Source organism: Camellia sinensis, chromosome 4 (assembly GCF_055761805.1).
Source record: "Camellia sinensis isolate YWXY chromosome 4, ASM5576180v1, whole genome shotgun sequence".
Taxonomy (NCBI): Eukaryota; Viridiplantae; Streptophyta; class Magnoliopsida; order Ericales; family Theaceae; genus Camellia; species Camellia sinensis.
This window is the reverse complement of record NC_138964.1, coordinates 78,610,903-78,630,689: the sequence shown is the minus strand read 5'-3', so window position 1 is coordinate 78,630,689 and position 19,787 is coordinate 78,610,903.

Genomic DNA, 19,787 nt, shown 5'->3' with positions numbered 1-19,787 from the left:
CATAATTTAAAGTGCATATCGTACACAATTTTTTGTTTAAAAAAAGTGTATATTGGAATTTCCCTTTCATGTTACCATATATGAGAGTTTTGGTATAAAAAAAAAAAGAAAAAAAAAATGATGTTTAGATAATTATTATTATATTTTTTAATTTTCTCGAACCTTGGACATATTAGTTTTCTATTTTGTAGAAAAAAAAAAAAAGTCTACAAACCTCTTGAAAAACAATAAAAATAAATTTTTTTTAAATTTTTAAAAAATTGAAACTTTAGATAAGTGTCTTACTCACGTAAGGCTCCTATTTGTTTTTAGAGATAGAATAGAGGAGATTCGATTGATTTTTACGATTGTTGTTAGTGTAGAGATTGTTAAATTATTTTTATATAAAATAAATATAAAATTATAAAACAAATAAAAATATACAAAAACATTAAACATTAATGTTTAAAAAAAAATGACCAACATGTAAAAAAATTTAAAAAAAATTCAAGAAAAAAATAAAACAATGACTTTTTACTTAATAAAAAATACAAAAAATTAAACGTTAATGTTAAAAAAAAAAAAAATACCCAACACGTAAAAAATAAAAAAATTCTAGTCCTTGGAACTATTTTTCTAATACCATCTCTACCTTCTCCATCCCAATCTCCCTTCCAAGGCCTATCATAATATCAAGGGATTAGGAGTCTCCTCCCCATCTCTTAAAACAAACACTTCATATAATGAATTTCACCTCACTATCAATTCTATTCCCCTCCCTGCCATAATTTAAACGATGAGAAAGATTATGATACACACATTTTAAAGTATGTGTATTATATGCACTTTATAATTATACAATAAAATTGTATAACACCATACTTTTTTAGTCATAATTAAAAAAAATCATAATTAAACACAAAAAGTCATAACCAAATATCTAAAAATAATGTCATAATTAAAGAAGAAAATTAATTATAATTATAAAAAAATATAACTAAAAATGCATATAATATGATGGGTGTATAATAAAATTCTTCTTAAATGATATATGAGTTTTTGTTTTTAGTCTTTTATATGCACGCAGTACAATAATCTCCTTGTTCCATATACACGAGTAATAATTGGACAGAGGTTTAGTTGTGATCTCAAGTGAATCAAACGAATTAAAATGTAAACTCGTGACTTGCACCTTCTTAAGGGGCATATGACATCTGAATTTGTTTCTAATTCTTCAGATTAGATTTTTTACAAATTAATAATAGTGTTAACATAATCTTTATCTTATTGAATTTTAATTATCATGATGCGATAAGTTATCATTACATTAATAATATAATAATGACACATTACATAATAAAAAAAAAAAGATTAATTGGAGAAAAATTTGTACTTGTTGAGTTATATGTCGTTTGCTCTAAGGTTTAATTTTCTTTTTTGTTAATAAAGACACTTAAACACGTTGAAAAGGTTATTGGTATTGGAAAAGTGGTTGGAAAAATTGTTGGTGATGGTCACTAATTTTTGTGAGGTGGACAAATAAGTGAATAGATAGATGACATGTTTATAGATAGATGACACTTAGACAAATAGTTAAATAAATATGTGACATGTATACAAATATGTGATATTTGGACAAATAGATTATATTTGAACAGATAAACTGCTAAGTGCCTTTTTGGACAAATAATATTTTCTTTTGGTTTAAAAAAATTTAAACTTAAACTTATTGGCCCAATAATTTTAGAAGTGGATTTCTGGTTTAAGTATTCTAAACAAAATAGTAAAAGCTATATTAAAATGGTAAAGGGAAATGTCACAAAAATGTGTAATTTATAATAAAATTTTGTAACATTACTAACAATATACATAATTTTGTTACAAATTGACGTAATAAAAATGTCAAAAATTTTGTCATTAATGATACAAAAGTTTATAATTTGATTATAATATTTTTATTATGTCAATTTATAATAAGATTACGTGTATTTTATGAGTAATATTATAAACTTTTGAGATATTACACAGTTTTTTATGTAAGTTGTATATAGTGTGGGGTCAACACGGGAGAGTTTCCCAATTGTAAAATATGGTCATTGTAGCACTAAAAATCCTAAAATGTACTCTTTTTTAAGTTGGCATGTTTTGTTTGAAGATGGCATTTATAAAATGGGTACCACCATATGTAAAATATGGAAAAGTTTATGGGATATATTTTACGGTATATTTGGTTGGGATATTTAAAAAGAAATTTAAAAAAAAAAGAAAAAAAAAATATAAAATTAGGTAAAATATAGATATATTTTATTTATATTTTACTTATTTTTTCCTTTTTTCAAATCATTTCTCAAATCTTCTACCTAAACACAGCGTTAAGGTGCATATCATATGCACTCTATCATAAAAAAGTATCACTTTATATAAAATTTCATAATATCAATTATAAAATATGTAATTTTGTCACAAATTAACGTAATAAAATATCTAAAATTTTATAATTAATGTTACAAATTTTTTAAACTTAATTATAATATTTTTTATTATGCTAATTTATACCGATATTATATATTTTATAATTAAAATTACAAAATTTTATAATAAATTACACATTTTATAATAGGCATCTTTAAAAATGTGCATACCATAATATTTGCACAAAATATAATTTATTTCACGAGGAAAACATGTAAGCTGTGATTCGGAAATTCATATTTGGTCGGTTGGTGTGTCTGTGTGCCTCATATTATAAATGCAATGCGTCCACACCAGAAAGCATTAAAACGTGACTACTGTTTAAAATGTGAATAACCTTGTTTAGTTTTTGTTTCCAGAAAATATTTTTCAGATTTTTTTTAATTTTTTGTATTTTTTTGTTTTCAATATTTTTTTTATATTTTAAATAATTTTTAAAATTTTTAGATATACCTAACATAAATACACTTAAAAAGTATAATATTTGTGAAAAAAATCTTTAAAAAATTCACTAAATATAAAAGAAAATGAAAATTCCGTATATTTTTCGTATTTTTGTATATTTATCAATTTTTTAAAATATTTTTTCACAAATATTTTACTATTTAGATACATCTAAATAAGGTGCATCTAAAAAAAAATTAGTTAAAATTTTAAAAATATTCACTAAAAACAAAAAAATACAGAAAAATAAAAACTCAATTTCTAGAAAACTAAATTCAGAAAATTGAAACCAAATACACTGAATTGTTGTTTATAATTTTAGAAATTATATATATTTTATTATCAGAATTTTTTATTTAATAGAATAAAAAAAAAATTTAACTAATCTTTTATATGTATAACAGCGAAATTACCTAAAATATTAATTAAAATATACTTATGATATCGTTAAAAATTATTGATTAAATTGATAATTAATTAATAAAAGTGATAATTTATTATGCAATTGGGCGTGGTGTAATTTTTAAGGTATAATTATTCCAATTTTATGTAAAACTCAAAGAATTTATTTATAATTTATTTTTAGAGAGAATTAAATATAGATGAGAGTTAGGAAAAAAAATTACAAACACATAAAATGTAATTTGTAAGTATATTTATGATATGATACACTATTTAGATATAAGTGTCACTTCACTATTTCATATATTAATAATTTTTTTTTTCAACTTTCATCTGTTTGTAATCTCCTTATTTTTATTAGGAAAAAGCTTCGGACCCCACTGAGGTCCTGGAGGTCGCGTGTGATTGGTCTAAAAAAAAAATTTATTATTATTATTTTTTATATTTTTCACCAATCCCATGCTATTACGTCACTGAAAGTGCGACCCCACTAAAAGTCCGAAGCACGGCTCTTTTTATTATTCTTGTAGGATGTGGTGTGGTTAGTGGTGTGACCTACTACAACACCTTTCGAGTTTGGCGCACCATTTCAAATTATCAATTAGCCCCACCACGTTGACAGATTAAAATAAAAAAAAAAAAAAAATTAGCCCCACCACCACCAAACCAAACCAACCCAACCCAACCCAACCCAACCCAACCCAAATCTCGAATAACGAAAAAAGCTTCTGTGATGTCTTTTTCAGCCGAATTCTTGGCTAACGGTCGGTGGTTCAGACTTCACTTATTTTATTTTATTCAGATTTTTTTAAAATTTTAATCCCTATTCTTTTATTCCTAAAGAATATTTTTAATATTCTAATAAATTTTTTACTTTTTAAATTTACTTACAAAATTTATAATTTTTCTTTTTTTTTAAAAATTCACTATGTACTAATATATATAATTCAATAATTTTTTTTTGTATTAATTAGTTTATTTTAGATTTTTGTGTTAGTTTTTTTAATTTTTATTTTTAAGTATGTCTAGATTTAGTGAATCTAAAAAGTAAAAAAAAAAATTAAAATATAAAAAAATTACTAAAAATAAAAGAATACAGATTAAAAATTCAAAAAGTTATTTTTAAAAACTCAACCAATAATTCAAATATGTGATTTTTAATATTTGATTAAATTAATTTTTTATATAAATAATTTACTCGAAAAGCAATGAAATTTGAACATGTTGAATCACTAAACCCGACCCAAAATTGCACCTCCCTAATCACAAAACTAAACTCTTCAATATACTTAGATATTAATTTGATTTTTTTTTATATGAATGGCGTACTCAGAATGTTAGACAATATTAAGTGTGTATCGTGTGAAACACGTAAATAATTGTATCAAATACGTTAGCAAATTGTATAAAAAATATAACTTGAAATAACGCGAATTGTTTGGATAAAAATCAAACCAAAACATATATAGAGAAGTATAAAACTTACAAACAAATTCTATAAACTTGAAACAAAAAATAATTTGATTAAAATTTGTGTTAGAAACAATTTTTTTAAGACAAATTCATCCCTTACCACAGTGTTTACCAAATTTTATTGGGCGTTCGCCTCTTTAGATATAACATTCGAATCTCTAGAAGTAGTACAAATCTAGTGAACCTTATTATGCAAAATTCTTTTTTACATAATAAGTACAAAGTGCTAAAAGAAAAATAAAAATACAAGACGAATTTAGTGCTTCAATGAATGCAACGAGGGCCTCTTTAAAGAGGCAAATTGTTAACTTTGCGAATGGTCTGGTAACTTTTTGAAAGAGACAAATCATTTCCAAGGAAAATGTGCAACCAAAACAAACATGGCTGTTCTCACACACAGGTCCAAATTCTGTATTGGATCCTGTTCAGTTTTGACCCAAATAAATAAAATAATAACGTATTTATTTTAAAAAAATTAATTTAAATTTAAATTAATTTTTTCTTGCAACTAAGTCAAAATGGTACACTTTGAAGTCAATTTCTCATTCATCTATTAATGATTTTAAATTATATTTTTAACAAGAAAATATTGAAATTTAAACAATTTAAATTATTTAGATAAACTCAAAACGAGTCAAAAAATCAATAAATTAATCATTGGTGTGGGTGTTAATTTTTGACCACACAACCAAATAGGGAATAATTAGCAGGACAGCACCGGTAGAATAGGCTAAGCCCTAACAATCTGTCATAGAAAGTTAAGAGTCCGGCGGTGGTTCGTCCACCCGGGGGCCCTCGGACGATCAAGTCAATAATTATCTCTCAAAAATAGCTAACAGTGCTTAACTCACTAGACAAAGTATATCAAAGCATTCCTTAGATGTACAAGGGTGTCTCACTTTTATAGCCAGTACTAACCTGATCCCTGTAAAAGCCTAACTTCAATGGACTCTGGCTCAATGCTCATCTTGGACTCTTAGCCAGATAGAGGTAAACTCCTTAAGAGCTTTATCTTTATCCAGACTAAGGTCCTCCCCAGTTCTAGGACTTTTATCCCTTATCCGCTCATCTCAGATTCCAGTACCTCCGCAGATAACCTCAGCCTAGCCGAGATCACTTCAGCATCGAGACCAGACCACGTGGCACCCCGGCTGACACTTCAACGTCACCTTAGCCACGTGTTGTTATTCACAAAATATGTCCCCACAACTGCCCCCTAGGTTCTATTACCTTGACATTCTGAGGTGATGAAACCTACATCGCTTATCCATATAGTACGTCAGCTAACACTTACACCATCCTTCATGGCTGATATCATTGCACGTCGGCTTCTCATGACCAAGACTCTATAGTCTACTTTATCAATGACCAAGAACCAAGAACCAAGTTCTTCAAGTTCCTTAATCGAGATAGCTCTTATAGCCGAGGTTTTTGTTTCATTAAATCAAGAACTCCAAGAGTTTTATCTGCGCATGAGCTGTCATGCACGGTTTACTCAACCGTTTTCTCCATGCGTCGCTCTCTCATTGGTTCGTACTTGACACGCGCTATCAGGTTACGTCGCTTCTGCGCACGTTGCCTGACAGACACGTCGTCCAAGGCATTCCATTATGGCTTGCCGTCCTTTCGAATTTTTAACAAAAATAACTTTTCTCTCTCTGTCGTTTCACTTTGATTCCTTCGTTTTTGCTCCATGTTTCTCTCTCTAAAGCTTCTCCCCTAAATCCTCCATTGTTGTTCCTTTCGAGCTCTGCCATTGCCGTATCTACCACCTCCGGCGCACTTTTCATCATCTACTTTCAATCATTCTCATTGTCTGATTGCGGCGACCTGCATATCGGCATTTATTTCACTCGGTAAGTTCACAATTTCTTCCCCCTTAAGTTCGATTTCTGATTTATTTCGAACTCTATTGCATGTTTATATGCTATTTGCTGCCATTGTGAATCTATTTGTGTTCTTGAATCTTTACTTGTGCTTTGAATTTCATCATTTTGGGTGTCAAATCAAAACGTGCTTGTTTGCGACTTAGTTGTACAATCTGTCTCTAGGTCTACATGCACTGTTTGTGGCCCTTGTGCACACATACACATTGTTCATGTGTTTGATGCTTTAACAGTCTGTCATTATTCTTGACTTTTGCACACCCGCACACAATCACTCAGTGTTCTTGAATTTCTGTTCGTTTTCTTGAGTCTGAATCATATTCTTTTCTATTTTTCTTTGACTTGTTTCCAGATTCTTTGATTTCTTGTTTCTGCATAGGTTTATGTTTGGGATTTGATAGAATCTACATTCCTTAGGGAAATTGAAACAAATTCCCTTTAGATCTTGAAAAACCCTTGCCCCAATTCCTGTTTAGGGTTTAGCCGAGGTCTTTAAACCCACACCAAACATTCTTTTCTGAAATTTACCCTAATCTTCATAAGCTGACATCATGGGTATGTTGAGATGGAGAGTAGATACCCCAAAAAAATAGAGTATTTCCGTCGAGAGTTCTGCATCCTAGCCAATGTTCACCTTAGGCTGGCTGAGGAGGAAGACTCTATCATGCCTAATGAGGATTCCATGTCCTTCCTAGTAGTTGTTTTCATAGAGTGTGGACTTAGGTTCCCCCTAGACATTTTTTTCCGAGAAATCCTTCATTATTACAAGCTCAACTCGATGCAACTGGCCATAAACTCTTATAGGGTCATCAATGGTATAATTGCTCTAACTAGTCGAGAAAATGCTAGGATAACACTAGCCAACATGCAATATTGTTATACCATGTGTGGCCTGAAATCTGAAAAAGGTTACATCTATTACCTCAAGCCAAGATCCACAGCCTACAAACTCATAGTCGACCTCCCAGACTTCAACAAAGGTGCTGGAGATGATTACTTTATTGTCTCAGGCAACTGAGAATTTGCACCTGACGACAACCTTCATCTCTATCCTCTGCGCCGATCGGTGTTTAAAGAGGATGAGGGTATGAACCAAGTGTCAACTTTTTTGCTTAAGACTTATCACTTTATTCCCTTTATATGTTCTAATGTATGAATTTTGTTCTTGCAGCTCTCCCTCAACCCTCAAAAGATTTTCGCCAGACTTTCTTTCCCAACAAGGACTTGAAAAGGCTGTTGGGCTTGCCGGTTGATCAGCGCAAAGCCCCTCTGATGCTCAATTACATTCCAACTTACAAATCCGCATTGCCCGACGTTCCCAAGAGGAGTAGGACTCCTTCCTCTGCTACAGCTCCAACAGTTGCTTCCTCACCAAGGCCAGACCAGGACTCATTTTCTGATCCAGCTGAGGTTGCATCAATATCTGCTCCCCAACTGATTCCTCCAACCCAGTGCCAACGCCGACGTCGAGCTCCACTCTTCACTCCCACAGGAAGAACTCGTAGCCGTAAATGCCAAAGCACTAAGGCGTCGGCTTACTATCCAACAAACCCACGTATTGTACTTCCAGCAATCCGCTTCGATACCAAAGTTACCGTTGTCGCTATTGCCAAAGAAATGGGTCTTAGGAAGGCTGTCGTTGAAGACCTTTTGGCCGACTTACCTGGGGTTGTAACAGTTCAATCCTCCCCATTACAATCCCAACCCACGACTAAGCCAAAGAGGGTAAAGAAAGCCAAAGCCAAGGCAACAGTGACTCAGATCGACTCTAAGGACACTATACCAATCTCCAAATTGGCCGAGGCTGAAAAAGGTTCTCCTTCGGCCGACAAGAGGCTAGCCGAGGCTGAGGCATCTGACCCACCACAGTCCAAAAGGCCGAGGTCCAATAACTCCTCTGATCCTTCTAATTTCCGTGCCGACGCTCCCTGAAATCTATCTGTCACAGTCGGAGACCGACCTTTTCTAGCAGAGAACAGTGCTCTAGACAGTTTGGAGGTCGGTGCTGCCATTTCCACCACCGTTCTACTCCTAGCCGACATCAACCCGATAGCTGAGCTTTCAGAGTATGAAAATTATGCAATGGTGATGTAACATTGTGTCTTGGTAAGTCTCAATACTTGTAACTTTTTATCTAAATTTAACTCTGGTTTCTATACTTAACTAATTTTCTTTGCACTCTTGTAAGCTATCCAACAGGGTCACTCCCTTGCAGTCAAGACCAATGAATTCAAAAAAGAACTTACCCAAAAAACAAAGGAGGCTGCCAAACTCCTTTCCTCACTCACCAAGGCCGAGGCTTGCATCCGGGGTCTCCTAGATCAGGCCAAGGCTACTGAGCTGGCCTTGAAGAATGCCGAGGCTCCAAAAAATATTGTCGAAGTCGCCAAGGCTGAGGCGAAAGAAGCCAAGGAGAAAGAGGCCCATGCCTAAACCGAGCTCTAAACGGCACTATCTACAAAGGCAGCTGAAATCAAATAGGCGAACGAGAAGGCCTATGACGAGGGGGCAACCGACATCCACAAGGAGTACAAAAAAATAGGTCAGATAGGCTTACAACAGGGGTTACACCCTTGGTTAGATGGTTGCTCTGAATGAATTGGTTGTCCCTGAGGACTCACTCCTCCGAGAAGAGAGCTGACTCATCATGCCATTTCCTCCCGCTCCAATCTAATCCGAAGATGAGGCTGAGGATGATGAGGAAGGTGAAGCCGACAAGTCTGGGAAGACTGAAGCTATTGAGGCCAAGTCTCCAACTCTGAATGAGCAAGCCGTTGACTTGACTAAGGATGACAATGACGAGGTTCCCAAGAACGCGCCTGAAGCCGAGGTCAAAAACGCCGAGAACAGCCTTGACAAGACTCTCCAAGAGATCGACGTTGAGATCGAAGCTGAGAAGGTTGCCGAGAAGCTGTCCCAACTGTCTGCTGAGGCCGAAACACAGCCAATCGCCGATGCAGAGCAGTCTATTTAAAATCTCATCTCTGAAATTTGTAATTTTTCTTTGTAACAGTCTTCTGTTTTTAGTTGGGCCGAAGTGCCACTTCTGTAATTGAACAGGTAATCCTTTTGTAGGCCGAAGTGCTTTTTTGCCCATGGACAAGTTATCTTTTGAATGCAAATCTGATTTCTTCTTTCAAGTGTTTTGTACCTTCTTTTCTTCTATGTATGTTTACTACTTCCATATTTAGAATAACTTTGCATTTCTTCAAAATATAGCTTAGCTGTATAATGACTCCGGGATATAATACCTCGGATACTAACCTTGAATGTTTTCCTCGGCCAACCATCGGAATACCTTGGCTAACACTTAAAAATATCAAAATATTCTTACAAGTGTTTATTCAATATCACTTTTTATCTTCATATGCTATCTTCTTAGACTTTACCCTTTCCAAGTTTGGATGACCTAGTTGATTGCCTCGGGTAAGGTGTATCTCGGATACTTTATTCGTAGTTATCTCGGCTAACTCCAATTTGGAAATTTCTGAGAAATTTCAATGAGTGTTAAGCCCATTCTAACTTGTAAATTTTTTCAAAATTTCAACAAGCCCCAAGCTCTTGCCCTCAAGTTTATTTTATCACTCCTACCTCCTGTCCCCTAATGTGAACCTAAATTTCACTTATGTTCACATTAAGTACATATAGTCTTTCGCCGAAGTCAGATTCAGACAGAGACTAACAGAGGTTCTCAACCTTGGTTTCTCTGTTAATGTCACGCCCCAAAATTTGGACAATTAAATATTAAATTAGAACTAACCCCAATCAATATTCCATCATCCAAATCCTAGCGGTGAAACCAAAAAAAAAAAAAAAAAACTAAACGCCAACCAAATCATCTACCACAATTTCATAACTATCAAATACCTCCAACATTAAAGTAGCAACAACAAGTCCAAACAACTTAAATAAAGTACGGTTACAAACCATGCCAAATTATTCCAATACTAAAGCCATTAAAAAAATAATAATTACATAAATTAGTATCAACCCTAAGCTCAAGAAAAATAAAAGAACTCTAAACGACATGTCCTACGATCACGGTTATTTCTTGTCACCACCAAAGCCTCTACTAATCCTGCAAAAGAAGCTCAGCTGCGCTCCAACAGAACGCACCCGAGTTGCCAAGAGACAAAATGGGTCAGTATACAGGTATACTGGTATGAGTACAAGAATTGACACCCACGTGTCCACTAGACACAAACAAAAAGTACATTACTTCTTATCACGGGACAAGACAAGTAGTTTCAACCGCACCGAGACGAATGGGTAGTTTCTCGAGATATGGTGGCATTTAGTTTCTTGTCCGTATACAACGAAATATAAATTGATTATAGAATAGACAATATAGAAATAAAATATGGTGGGTCAGCCCTGCATAAAAAGTTAGTAAGACCCACCATCCTGCAAAATAAATAAAGTTAGTATAATTTAATCATAAGTAACTTGTTGAAACAAATATAAAATTACATCGTCTCATATTTAAATAATTCGAATTGATTAAAACTCAAAGAACGAAAGTTGTACAGAATCAAATTTCCTAAAAGGCAACGTGAACAAATTTAACAGAAACTGAACAAGTTAAGAGAAAAACTTGATCTAAAAATCTAGACGGAATTCAATCGAAAAATATGAAGCTGAAAACGAACAAAAACTGCCATAAGATGATTTTTTCCGAAAAAGTTCAAAACATGAAAAGTGTGCAGAATAATGTTTTACTTCAGCATATGCGAAACCAATAGAAATGAACTCGTTTCGTGGTTAAAACAGCCTATAAAAATTTGCATTACCAGATTGAATCAAACCGACAATAGCCAAGGTCATCCGATTATAAATTCTAATCGATCTTTTTAATAAAAAGCTACAACACAAAAGTTGTCCAAAATCACAAATACATGCTTCTGCTCAAATTTCATAATTTATCAAGATCGTTTACTATTTTTTTATCATGTACATAACAGTACCATACACACTATACTAATAAATTTATAATTAAATTCTTTGTTCCTTAACTCCACCACTTCGGCTCTCCCCTTCCGGCCTACACATATATCCCATGTGCCTCCCGTATACCTAACACCGCTCCGAAGCTAAACTTGCACGGGGATATCGTCCCGAGTTTGACTCACACTCCCCGGATGGTTAGCATATACGTACGCGCGCAAATCAAAGCACTCGTCTACTCATGAAAACGAGGCAACAATATATATATATACACAACATCTCACACATGAGAATAAACATAACAATGCCGAGCCTAAGGCATTCCAATAAATCTCATAATCCTCACTTTTTGTTATACACTCTTTCTCACAACACTCAAATACAACAACAATCCATGGAGTCATGGTGGAGTATAAGGAATTTATCTATAGGTTCTTAATTAATTTTAATTTCATATGACCATGAGTGTAATTACAATCATAAAATAAATCCATATAAAATCCTAAACATGGCATATACAACTAATCAAAATAATTAAATCAATCCATCATCTACATGCAAATACAAAATCAATCCAACATCAAATAAAAATAAATAAATAAAAACAACGAATCAATCCATCCTCTAACCAATATTTATTGATTCTAAGTTTATTTTAATTTTAAATAATCATGAGTGTGATTACAATCATAAAATCAATCCATATAAAAACCCTAAACCTTGCATAAACAACTAATCAAAATAATTAAAATCAAGCAATCATCTATAAACCCTAAACCTTACATACACAACTAAATAAAATAATTAAAATTAATCAATCATCTAAAAACCTTAAACTTTACCTACACAACTAATCAAAGTAATTTAAATCAATCAATTATCTAAGAACCCTAAACTTTACATACACCACTAGTCAAAATAATTAAAATCAATCTATCATCTTTATGTGAATACAAAATCAAACTACTATCAAATAAATAAGTAAAAACAAAGAATTAAATATAAATCAAGGGAAGGGGGTTTTGTACTCACAATTATTTTTGAAGATCAAAGAATCACTCAAAGAATTAATAAAGTCACCCAAAATAAATCCTAAACCTTGCATACCCAACTAACGCAAATAATTAAAATCAATCAATCATCCAAAAACTCTAAACATTACATACACATCTAATCAAAATAATTAAAAATTAGTCAATCATTTAAATATTCTAAACCTTACATATCCAACTAATTAAAATAATTACAATCAATTAATTATCTAAAAATCTTAAACCTTACATATAAATCTAATCAATATAATTAAAATTAATCAATCATCTAAAAATTCTAAACCTTACATATACATCTAATCAACATAATTAAAATCAATCGATCATCTAAAAATCCTAAACCTTACATATACATCTAATCAACATAATTAAAATTAATCAATCATCTAAAAAAAATACCTTACATACCCAACTAATTAAAATAATTAAAATCAATTAATCATCTAAAAATCCTAAACCTTACATATACGTCTAATCAACATAATTAAAATTAATCAATCATCTAAAAAAAAAACTCAAACCTTACATACCCAACTAATTAAAATAATTAAAATCAATTAATCATCTAAAAATCCTAAACCTTACATATACGTCTAATCAACATAATTAAAATTAATCAATCATCTAAAAAAAATCCCAGACCTTACATACCCAACTAATTAAAATTATTACAATCAATTAATCATCTAAAAATCCTAAACCTTACATATACGTCTAATCAACATAATTAAAATTAATCAATTATCTAAAAAAAAATCCCAAACCTTACATACCCAACTAATTAAAATTATTACAATCAATTAATCATCTAAAAATCCTAAACCTTACATATACGTCTAATCAACATAATTAAAATTAATCAATCACCTAAAAATCCTAAACCTTACATACCCAACTAATTAAAATTATTACAATCAATTAATCATCTAAATTTCTTAAACCTTACATATACGTCTAATCAACATAATTAAAATTAATCAATCACCTAAAAATCCTAAACCTTACATGCCCAACTAATTAAAATTATTACAATCAATTAATCATCTAAAAATCCTAAACCTTACATATACGTCTAATCAACATAATTAAAATTAATCAATCATCTAAAAATCCTAAACCTTACATATACATCTAATCAACATAATTAAAATTAATCAATCATCTAAAAAAAATCATAAACCTTACATACCCAATTAATCAAAACAATTAAAATTAATCTGTCATCTTCATATCAATACAAAAATCAAATCAATATTAAATAAATACAAATAAATAAATATAACGAATCAAATATAAACAAAGAAAAGTGGATTTTATACTCACAATTATTTTTTTAAAGATCAAAAAATTATTTGAAGAACTAATGGAGCCCCCAAAACAAAACCCTAATCTTTTTTTTTTCTTTTTTCTTTTTCTTTTTTCTTCTCTTTCCACGCCACACACAGAGCACAACACCCTTTTTGTTCTTCTTGGATGATCAATCAATCTCTCTCTCTCTCTCTCTCTCTGACTTGCCGCCGCACAACGTTTCCCTTTTCTTTCTTTTGTTTATAACCTAATTGACTACCTATTATATATATATAAACCTAAATCTCATACATAGCACCTAATAAACTATCATATAATATTATACAACAAATTATAATATATATAAATATAAATATACGATAATATATATATATATATATAAATAACAAATTTAAATACACTTTTCTTTTTTATGTATAAATGAATATATAAATATAAAGATTCTGGTTAATTATAAATAATTACATACCACATTAAACAAATTAAATATCACATTAAATTAACTAAATAATACATTAAATTCTCATAAATCCACATAATTAATAAAGTTAAAAATAAAATAAGATAATAATAACCTTAATAATAAAAAAATAATGACTTAAGAAAATTAGAGTCGCTACAGTTAATCTAACTGAAATGCACTTAGTTCCATTTCTAAGTTTAATTCTCCTGACATGGCAAGTCTAGGTTATTTCAACTTAGTTCAACTCTATTATATGCAAGTATAATTCAACTCTGCTATATAATGAGTCTAAGTTATTCGTCTGGTTTCACTTAGAAATATCGCCAACTTAGTTTAACTCTATTGTATGCAAGTATAATTCAACTTTGCCATATAATAAGTCTAAGTTATTCGTTATGTTTCACTTAGAAATACCGCCAACTTAGTTCAACTCTACCATATAATAAGTCTAAGTTATTCGTCATGTTTCATTCAGAAACATTACCATAGGACTGGTCAGTCCTATCACACAAATTTCAAATATAAAGATCGAACTAAAATTTTATTATTACTTTAGCTAATGACATAAATTTCGAAAAATAAAAATCTAATGATAGAAAAATTTCAGGTTGCAAGTATTCCAGGGTCTTGGCAACTCTTTGCCTTCACTGTCTTCCAGTCGATATGCCCCATTACCGGCGACTGAGATAATTCTATAAGGCCCCTCCCAATTTAGGCCAAGTTTTTCTTCACTGGGATCCTTCTTGTTGCCAACGACCTTTGTTAGGACGAGGTCCCCAACTTGAATCTCTCTTGGGTTGACCTTTTTATTGTAAGCCCTAGCAAGCTACTGCTGGTATGCCCCCAGCCAAATTGCTGCTCTCTTCCTTCTTTCTTCTAGTAGGTCCAGATCTAGGGTCAGGAATGTCTCGTTGGTCCCACTCTCTACTCCCTGGGTTCTGATCACTAGGATACTAACTTCTAGTGGGATAACTGCTTCTGTGCCATAAGCCATGGCAAATGGGGATTCCCCAATTGATCTTCTCGACGTTGTCCAATATACCCAAAGCATATTGGGCAATTCTTCTACCTATTTTCCTTTTGCTGCCTCTAGCCTCTTTTTGATCCTATCCAAGATAGCCTTATTGGATGCTTCTGCATGACCATTGCTTTGAGGGAAACTTGGAGTAGAGTAGTAGTTCTTGATTTTGTACTTTGCACAGAAGCTCTTGATTAGCTTACTGTCAAATTGTGTACCATTGTCTGCTATTATTGCCTTTAGGATCCCAAACGTGATGATGATGTTCTTCCATATGAAGTTCTTTACATCAATATCCTGAATCTTCGCAAGGGGTTCAGCTTCCACCTACTTTGTGAAATAATCCGTTGTTACTAGCAGAAACTTCCTTTGCTTAGTTGCTTGGGGTAGTTGTCCAATAAGATCCATGCCCCACTAGGCAAATGGCCAAGGGCTGGACATTGGGTTCGAATCTGCTGCTGGTTGATGTATCAAAGGTGCAAACCTTTGACACTTCTCACACCTTTTGACGTAGGCTTCAGTATCCTTCTGCATGTAGAGCCACCAGTACCCTTGAGTAATGGCCCTATGTGCAAGTGATCTGCCCCCAACATGGCTTCCACATACTCCTTCATGTATTTTATACAAAAAGTCTTTAATTTGGGAGGGATGCACACATCTCAAAAGGGGACCAGTAAAAGACCTTCTGTGGAGATGTCCTTCTACTGTTCGGCTAAACTTAGCCGACTTCAGTCTGGTCTTGTGTGCTTCTTTGTGATTGTTTGGTAGCTTCCCATCTCGAAGGAACATTACTATTACATCCATCCAACTTGGACCCATGTCCACACACATTGCTTCATACTCTTTGATTAGTTGTTCCACACTCAGGCCTGACAAATAATCAACCATTATTGTCCTTGCCTCCCCTGATTTCATTGCACTAACCAAGTTAGCCAAGGCATCAACATGTCTGTGGTCATCTTGGCTAACCTGTTGTACTTGGCAATCTTGAAACAAGGATAATAGTCTGACAACTTCTTTTACATAGGCTATCATTCTTTCATCTCGGGCTGCATAGTCACCTTGTTGCCTGGTTCACAATAAGTTGGAAGTCACAGAAGACTACCACCTCGTCAACTTCCATTGCTGCTACTAACTTCAATCCTGCGATCAATGCTTCATATTCTGCTTCATTGTTTGAGGCCTTAAACGCCAATCGAATAGATTGTTCTAACATCCGCCTATCTAGCGATACTAGCACTGCTCCTGTCCCTGCTCCTTGACGGTTCGAACTCCCATCAACAAACAAGCAGAAGGAGTCACCAATGTAAATGTCACAGGGCTTGAGTTTTTCTTCTTTCTTTTGCTTTGCTGTGAGGTTTTTCATTCCCAACCGGGTCTCTTCTTGTTCCCCTAGACACCCTAAGCCACGGCTCATCGGAGCCCGACGTAGGATGGCTCCAGGTGTGAACTCGGCCACAAAGTCGGCCAAAACCTGGCCTTTAATTGTTGTTCTAGGCCTAAATTCCAGGTCATATTGGCCCAGTACTACTGCCCATCTGGCTACTCTGTCTGTCAGATCTCCTTGTTGCAGTAGGGATTTCAAAGGATGCTCAGTTAATATCACAATCTTGTGGGCTCGGAAATAATGGTTCAACTTCTTGGAGGCCATCATTAAGGTCAATGTCAATCTCTCCAGGGGTAAATACTTGGTCTCTGCACCTGCTAGGGTTTTACTCACATAGTATACTGCTATTTGTTCGCCATTCTCTTCTTTGATTACCACTGTACTTACTGCATGCTCTGAAACTGCCAGGTATAAAAATAATTCCTCTGTAGGTATCGAATTTGAGAGAACTGGAGCTGTGGTCAAGTATCTTTTCAAGTCGGCCAAGGCGACTTCACATTCCTCTGTTCACAAGAAATCTGTGGCCTTTTTCAACAGACTGAAAAAATGGTTTACACTTATCTGAACTTTTGCTTATAAATCTGTTCAGGGCAGCAACTCATCCAATCAATATCTACACATATTTTGCAGACATTGGGATTTTCAAATCCAGGATGGCCTTAATTTGATCCGGGCTTGCCTCAATGCCCCTTCTGGTAACCAAGTATCCCAAGAACTTACCAAATCTAACTCCAAATGCACATTTCGAAGCATTAAGTCGAAGCCGATATGTTCTAAGGATGTCGAAAACTGTCTTCAAGTCGCCAGATGATCCTCAGGTTCTTTGGTCTTCACGACCATGTCATCAATGTATACTTCTATTATTTTGCCAATTAGATGTCTGAACATCTTGGTCACTAACCTCTAGTACGTTACTCCTGTATTTTTTAACCCGAAAGGCATCACTCTGTAGCAATACAGCCCTTTTGGGGTGATAAATGCAGTATTCTCTTCATCAGGGGGTACATTGCTATCTGATGGTACCCCCTGTAAGCGTCTAAGAAGCTCATCCTTCCATGCTCTGAAGTGGCATCCACTAATTGATCAATCTTGGGAAGTGGGAAGCTGTCTTTGGGACAAGCCCTATTCAAGCTAGTGAAGTTCACGCAAACCCTCCACTTCCCATTCTTCTTTTTCACAACCATAGTGTTGGATAGCCAAGTAGGGTAGTTTACCTCTCAGATGGCTCTGGCCTCTAACAATTTGTCTACTTCCTCCTCTACTGCCTCCATATGAACCAACGTCGGCCTCCTCGCTCACTGAACAACGGGTTTAGCCGACCTGTCTACGTTCAATCTATGGCATGTAACCTCGGGGTCAATGCCAGGCATCTTGTATGGCGTCTAGGAAAACACCTCTATGTTTGTTCGCAAGAGTGCTTCTAACTCCCTTTCCTCCTTCTCGGTTAAGCTTGAGCCGAGAAGGAAGAAACGCTCTTCATCCCCTGGTTGGACTAGAATTTTCTTTAAGGCTTCCTCACTTTTATCGACCGGCTCTTTGCTGACGTCATCCAGGACCTTCATGTCCTCGTCCTCAATCTCTACTGTTTCTGCTTTTCGTACATTGCAGGTGGATTTCATTGCTGCCATGGAGCAATTCTTTGCCTCCACCTGATCCCCCATAACCTCTTCAATTCCATGATTTGTTGGGAACCGCAACAACTGGTGCAGTGTTGAGGGAACAACCCTCATTGCGTGCAACCATGGCCTCCCCAAGATAACATTGTAAGGGGAAGGGGTGTCAATTACTGTGAACTATGTACTTACCTTCTTGGTGCCTGCCTGCACCTCTAAACTTATTGTTCCCAGGGGCCATGTTGGTATTTCATTGAACCCAACCATTGGACTGTTAGACTGCTCTAGATCATCTCGGTGAAAGCCGAGCTCCTTGTAACATCTGACATACATAATGTCACAAGAGCTACCTTGCTCAATCAGAATGCGCCTTATCTGGCATTCTCCAATCTTGAGGGATATCACCAGGGCATCGTTGTATGGATGCTTCACCATGTTTAGGTTGGTTTCAGTAAAGGACACCATTGGTCTCTGGTAGTCGTCTGCCCTAGGCCTCTTTTGTTGGACTTGATACACATGCTGCAAGTGCTTTACCCTCTGAGTCTCCCCACGTACCTCGTTCTCATTGATCTTCGAGTGAATCACATTGATCACTCGAGGTCTGTCTACTTGCGGTTGTGGTGCTGGTGGAGGTGGTGCTGCCGGCGCCTGGGGCAGCCTTGCTTGATCTTCCCTTGTTCTGGCCTCATCTACTAGGTCCTTTAAGTGACCTTGTCTTACCAGATCTTCCAAGTGTGCTTTTAGGGCTCTATAACCCTGTGTCAGGTGTCCATCTTCATTGTGATAAGTACAGTGCTTTCCCAGGCTTCTTCTCATGAATTCTCCAGGAATCGTTTCTGGCACTCTATAATACAGTTGGTTTCTGATTCTTTCCAGAACTTTATAAACCGAAATTTGAAATACGGTGGTGACTGTCTGTGCGGTTCCTTAGTCCTGTCTGTTGCCTGTTATATCCAGTATACCTCGGTCTCGCTTCAGCGAGCTGTTTTTCTTCTCGTGTTTCGACGCCTTTGTCCTTGGCGTGTCTTCTTCAGCTCTCGTATATTTCTCGATCTTGGCCATGAGTTCCTCCATACTTTTTGGCAGCGTCTTTGCTAGTGACTTTTGAAGCAAACAATCATCGTTCAAGCTGTTCTTAAAAGATACGACCGCCAACTCTTGGTTACACCCTAGTATTCGGTTAAAAACCTCATAATACCTTTTGGCATAAGCCCTGAGGCTTTCATCCTCGCCAATTCTCAGAGCCATCAGGGAGTCTACCCTCAACGGCTGTAGTTTGTTTATAACGAACCTGGCCACAAACATCTCGGCCAAGCCTTCCTAACTTTTAACAGTTTCTTTCGGCA